The following is a 6,959-nucleotide window of genomic DNA, read 5'->3' as shown; positions in this document are numbered from 1 at the left end:
AAAAGATTTAAAGCTAATGCATACTTATTTGCTTCAATACTGTGTGTGTTTTCACAATTGAATCTACAAAAACCACTGGCAACTAAAATGGCCTGTAGATATTATACTCTTAAGGATAACAATACTACTTTAGTTGATACACATAAATTACAAACTCTAATAACATCATAACATGATATAACAGTACAAGGAAAAAATACTGCATGTCAACAGACAAATAAAGTTTACATACTTAGCATTAAATGAAACGAAGGCTTCATGTTTTAACTACAGGAAATTGTTATTTACTGCCCCAATTATTCGGCCGGATTTTAATTGAACAGAAGACAACGGATCATTCAGCCGGATTAAATTTGACAGCAAGATAACGGATCAAACCCGTAAAACTGAAATTACACAATACAAAAAACTTACAAAATGCATGAAAAAATAATCCGTAAAATAACAGCGTAACACAACTATTAAAAATGTAATCTTAAGCATTATACAAGTATTGCATAGATGTACATAAGATTTTACTGTCCATCACTATGAGCATTTAGAATTCAAAACAATACAAGGCAGTACTGAACGTTTAAGGAATGATGGATTTAGTTGAGTTATTCAAATAATTACAACCAAATAACAGCATATCACATCAATGTTGCAATAACTACATTTAACTTACACAACGGTAGGACCAATTAGATTTGACTAGATATCGAGGTATGCATGGCGTTGTAGATGGCTGTAAAATGATACAAAACATTGGTAAAAAAGGAACTGGCCGGGTCTATCATGTATTGCACATATGATGAGTTACATACGATTCAAGCGGAGAGTTTACACTGAACAAATTATAATCCAAAATAAAAAAATGGAACGAATCGTAAGAGTACGAACGAACAAAAAATCTTATAGGAGGTTTTGGGGATTCCGATAATGACGTAACGTTTGCGCATGCTCAAATTTTGGCCGTCAAAACTGCGGCCATTCTGCTATTGTTTGCATGTGATGAACCGCATCGTGATAAGGTTACAATCATATTCGCGACCCTTTTGAAGAACAAAAAATACTCAGAACTTGAAATTCTTTCAGATTAAATTGAATCCAATGAACACAAATAAGGACGAAAACAAACAACAAATTGATTGAATTTATGTAATCAACATATAGAAACTGATTTGAACCTATTTGTCTGTAAAAACTTACCTTGTTACAGATTAACTAAATCCTCTTGATAAATGTAAATGCTTTTATTTAATTGTTCACACCAGTTTTGACACTCTTTGTTTCAGCATTTTTAACCCAGAGTTTAATTGCCCCTTTGTTTATCACAAACCGATTATCTCGATATGATCGGATACTGTCCAGACAATTACTAAGAAAACAGGGTGTAATAAACCCAGGGACCTATACTTTTATGACTCTGTATGGGGTCTCTGCATAAACCACATGTGTCTGGTCATTAAACACAATTTATGATACCTCCATGTCATATCTTAGCATATTAAGTCAAAAACTTAACAGTTGCTTTAATAAAATATTTGAACATATTTAAAAAATAGACATTTGTCCGAAATGGATTAACAGCTAAGAACTATTAAGTATATATATTAGCCAGTAAAAACATAACATTTAACGGGTACCTGCAAATGTAAACTCTGCTATAATGTGTAAAGATCGTGCGTTACTGCAGCAGTGTTCGAAACATCATCATGAAAACAAGCAATCGCGTTTGGTCATTATATACGGATATAAAATACTTGCGTAAAATAAATTAAATGTGTAGATTTATGGTATCATAAAATGCTTGATTTGTATCGCTCATTATCACTAGAGAGGAGTTTTCAATATACATGTACATGCAAAGACAGTTCAATTTGCAAAATATGCAGGTGTTTTTTTTTTCAATTGGAATGCTTAAATTATTAATATTTTCATTCAATGTAAACGAAACGAAAATTCATTCAATGTAAAAGAAAATTAAAACTACATTTCAAGATTGAAATGTATTGAGCTATTTAAGGGCTTTGTTTTTTGACTGATTCAATACACCCCTTACACTAAATTTCAATCTCTGATGAAAAATAACACTATCGCATCCACACCACTTATAATAATATTCAAATTATTATATGTTTTATAATTTTTAAAATATCATTTATTAAAGTCTTACTTAAAACAGAATATGGGTATTTATAGTTTTGTTTTGTGATTTTGGAAGTATTAAGTCTTCCGACAACCTTTACTCTGTACAATATAATAGGCCGCGATAGAGAAGTTGACGGCCAATCTATTTTTAGTAACGGAAAACCCCTCTTGTGACGTCACACAAAAACCTATCAGCAAATAGTAAGAAAATCGCAGGACAGACTAATAAAAATAGTTTGTATAATAATCAAATACATAAAAATATATCAAAATATGCTCTTTCTATTTGTTTACTGGACAATGAAGCTTGCAAAGGTTTTTTTTAATTTAAGAAAAACGTGAACCAAACAATTTCTTGTAAAAATTATAGCGTTGTAAAAATCGGTCAGGTTACATACAACTAATAATCAAGCTAAGGGACAACACATGTTACGTCATAAATAATACAAAGTTTGATTTTCCCAATATTGAGATACAATTTGATACTGTTTAAGCTTCTCAGTCTTCGTTGTCTTTAAATAAAAATCCTAAATGATGTAATAAAAATATACATCTTATTAATAATGGTTTTACAAGCATATATCATATAATATGTTTTTATCAATGATCAATCATTGTTAGTTTTACTTATAAATCTATGCTTTGATTCGAGTTTTCTCTATAGGAGCCAACACTTACTATCACACTAGTTAAATAACTATCACAATAGTATTCCCGGCCTTTGGCGGAAGTACTTTAAATGGGCGTTTCCACGTTTATGTTAATTGACAAACTTAACAAAAGTTGTTTCAGATTCGCACATTTTTTGTTTTAGTTCTAATATTTGTGAGGAAACAGTAATCCTGAACATTTACCATGCTCTAAAATATCCAATATATGCATCTTTTGACGACTTAAAAACATGAAAATTATAAAGCGTTGCAACGCAAAACGATTGAATAATTTGGAGAGTTATGTTGTTATTGTTATATTTTGTGAAACTACAAGGATTGCTTATATAAAGTATAAAATACATCCGTCATAGTATGAGCACGGATGCCCGAGTGGTCTTAGTGGTATACTTTTACTCCAGGGATCAGTGGTTCGAGCCCTGTTGAGGGTTACTTTTTTTCTTCTTTTTTAAATTTTATTCTTGATTTTTTACTAGAGTTTTTTAGATACAATGTTTACATTTATCAATATAAAGCATATAATGACAAACTCCAATACATGCCGAAATCTGAGAAAAGGCCCCTTTAAAAATCAGGGATTATTATTTGAGTGAGTCGGCCTAAATCCTTATGTTATTAGTGTGAAACCAGAATTTACATTTTTTAATTCGATTCGAGATGCATACAGATTATATTATTTAATGTATAAATTAATAAACAACCACTAAAAATTCTAAACTGTATAATTATTTGAGAATTGTATGAAAGGAAATGAAGTCATATCGTCTCATTGAACGATGATTTATGTGAATTTGAATTAAGACACCAAACTTTTAATTGACATCATTTCGGTGATTTTCTTAAACAAAACTGTTATTTTTATATTATGAATGTATTATTGTAATATTGAATTCTTTTAGTAAAATAAGCATTTTTTTAAAATCATTAATAGAGATGTCATATTTTATCATTCTGATTGCATTTATGAATTGTGTTCATGCAAGCATGGACACGGTTTCCTTTTTATGAGGATTAAAAAATCTAATTAAACATTCAGTGTTTATGTAAAATCATTTTATGCAAGTGTCTATTTCATTTTATGCAAGTGTCTATTTCATTTAAATTACAACAGCATAGTATACATAATGGAAAAGAATATTCCAAGATTGATGTCTTATTCCAACTTCACATAGTGTGGTTACTTGATCATTACATTTAACTGTATGGGTAGCTACATTTTCCAAGTAACAGCAATACAAAATGCATTATCTATACCACATGAAAACCATATAAACCTAATCATTATTTATGGACACTGTTCTGCCTTTGACATTGTTTAATGTACATTAAATGCGCATTTACTACACTTGTGTATTTTTTTCTTACTTATTTACTTTTGTTTCAAATGCATTTGAAAATATACTCAAAACACACTAAAAATGCACTAGCGCATACTTATTTTCTGGTAAAGTGTATTTTCCAAGAGAACAAATACACTTTAACACACTTAAGTATTTAAATGCTGAAACAATGCATAAACAATATCCTTTTTTTCTGTGAAAAGTGTTTCATGTTCGCATTTTCAATGAATAATACACTTTTATATACATTTTCTCGTAAAATGTGACACTTAAATGACATTTGCACTACCAATATGAGGAATATAACATATGCCTTTTTCATTACACTATATTATTTGTATGAATCATTATTGTGGTCTGCTAAGAATATTTGTATCTGTCAATTCTGTTTTGTGGAATAAAATTTACCCATACAAGGACTGGTCAACGCAGAAATGTGTTTAAAGGTCACTTGAGACACATTAATACCAATTTGCAGATGACCTAAGGCGAATTTGCACATTTGAAAAATAACTCTGAACTGTGATCGAAGAGTTTCTTCTTGCTGGTATTTCATTTAAGTCCCAACCTAAGTTGCTCTTTGGCAAATCTACGTTGGGTACATTAATCAACTGAATTTATTTATTTTGTGGTTTATATTTTTCATTTTTATCTCTGTTCCAAAGTTTAACATGATTTGTTCATGAATTTAGAAAAAAGACCAGATGCGTCATAATATAAAATGAAAACGAAAATATGTCCATGAAAAAATTGCAGTAAAAATCACTTGAAATAATGTGACCCTTAATTGAATTATTATATAGCCAAATGCATGATTGATGTCATATTACACTTTAAAAACTTATACAAAGGATAGTAGCAAAAAATGAGTTACACATTGTTGTAGTAAATAAGAAAAAAGTAAATATGAGAGAATCATCAATTACCATATGTATTGATTATAAAAATGATTATGATAGCATATTAGATATGGTGCCCATCTAGCTTTAAGAAAGTCCCGGTTTGATCTCCACTAGCACTGTGTGAGAGTTCTCAAAATCGTGTTTAAAGAATATGAATAATTAAAGATAGTGCCGAATCAGTCTAGTTTACTTGGAGCTGAATAGACACAGGTTTTATGCAGAAGCCGAATAAGCCTGCTATACTTTGAAGACATCGTATATTAGTTCTACCCCGGATACAGACTCGAGTGTTTAAATAAGCACCGGACTTCAATTTAATCTAAAATAAATTGCTTAAATATAGTATGTGTGCTATATGTATTTATGATAAATATGTCATTAAAATAAACACTCTGCAAAATTGTTTATTTATGCTCTATTATGCATATAAGTACCATTTCAATCTGTGTAGTTAGTAAACTATGTCAAAAGCACCATAAGTATGAAACACTAGTATTGTGCATATTGCAATGTTCCACAAACATGATGCTTATGATAATTGAGAATGATATTTCTTAATTCCATTCACCATCAATCCCACTTCCAGCTCGATGGCTAAGAAAAACGTTGAGAATAACACTATTACTCTGTAGAACCGTACCATATATAATAAAGTTCTCAACGTTGAGTAGTTAAATTATTTCCATTGTTTTATTCGAGCTTCCTTAATATTTAAACATTTTCTCTGGCATTTGCCAATGTGAATTTCGATGCTCATGGACGCGGCCATATTATAAATAGTGCACAAATGGCAATTATTGAACCAGAGAATGATGTATTTAATACCTCGTCTGTTGATCTGCTGATCTAGAGTGAGAAATTCATTCTGATTAGTTTTTAGCTCGGCTGTTTTCGGAGAAAACCCGAGGTATTGTCATAGCCAGCTCGTCCGCCGTCCGCGTCGTGCTAAAGCCTTAACATTTGTTCTAAAAACATTGAAACTTCATATGTAGCTGCACCTTGATAAGTTTTGCACGCCACACCCATTTTAGGGTCACTAGGTCAAAGGTCAAGGTCACTGTGACCTCTAATATTCTTCTGACAAGCTTTCATTAATTCAAAACTGCTCCCGCAGCCGAGCGATGGCACCCGCTATGCGGTGCTCTTGTTCTTGCATATAATCGTTTTCCCGTGCATATTGCACCAAAAAATAAGTATGACTTTTATGTCCGCCCCATCGGTCCTTTTATTCCATTTTTTTAACACGGGTGATATTTGTCGGAAAAAGTTTATTTCTAGCGCCTTAGTTTATTTCAAGCGTCTTGACATTTAAAGTTCCATCTACGATTTATAGCTGATGTTTTGAATATGTGTGACACAATTCCAAAACAAAACAAACACAAACGCACGAGGGGCTTACGTGAGATGAGGAAAGAAAATCAGTAGCGCTCTTAGCCATTTTGATATGTTTGTATTTTTTAATCGCCCCAAACAAGTTCAATTTTTAGAGAATAACAGGTGAAATTTGTGTATTCAATATATCACATGGATGTGACTCTAATATAAATTCATCTATTTAATATATCCTTTAGACGTTGTTCTTATGTAAATTTATGCTTTGATATATCATATGTATGATGATGTATGTAAATTCATGTATTGAAATTATCATATGGATGCTGGTATAATGTAAATTCATGTATGGAAAAAACATATGGCTGTTGGTTTAATGTAAATTTATGTATTTACTTTATCGTGTGCATGTTGTTCTTATGTAAATTTATGTATTGAATATATCAGTTTTTATAATTATAATAACCAGGAATAATATTTTATTACGGGTCTGCCCTGGTTCTCGAACATGGGACCTCTCGAAGCAAAATCTTACTCAACACCATACAGTCTTTCGATTGAAATGGGCCTTTTCAGGTCTG

Source organism: Dreissena polymorpha, chromosome 1, assembly GCF_020536995.1.
Source record: "Dreissena polymorpha isolate Duluth1 chromosome 1, UMN_Dpol_1.0, whole genome shotgun sequence".
Taxonomy (NCBI): domain Eukaryota; kingdom Metazoa; phylum Mollusca; class Bivalvia; order Myida; family Dreissenidae; genus Dreissena; species Dreissena polymorpha.
This window is presented reverse-complemented; position numbering follows the sequence as displayed.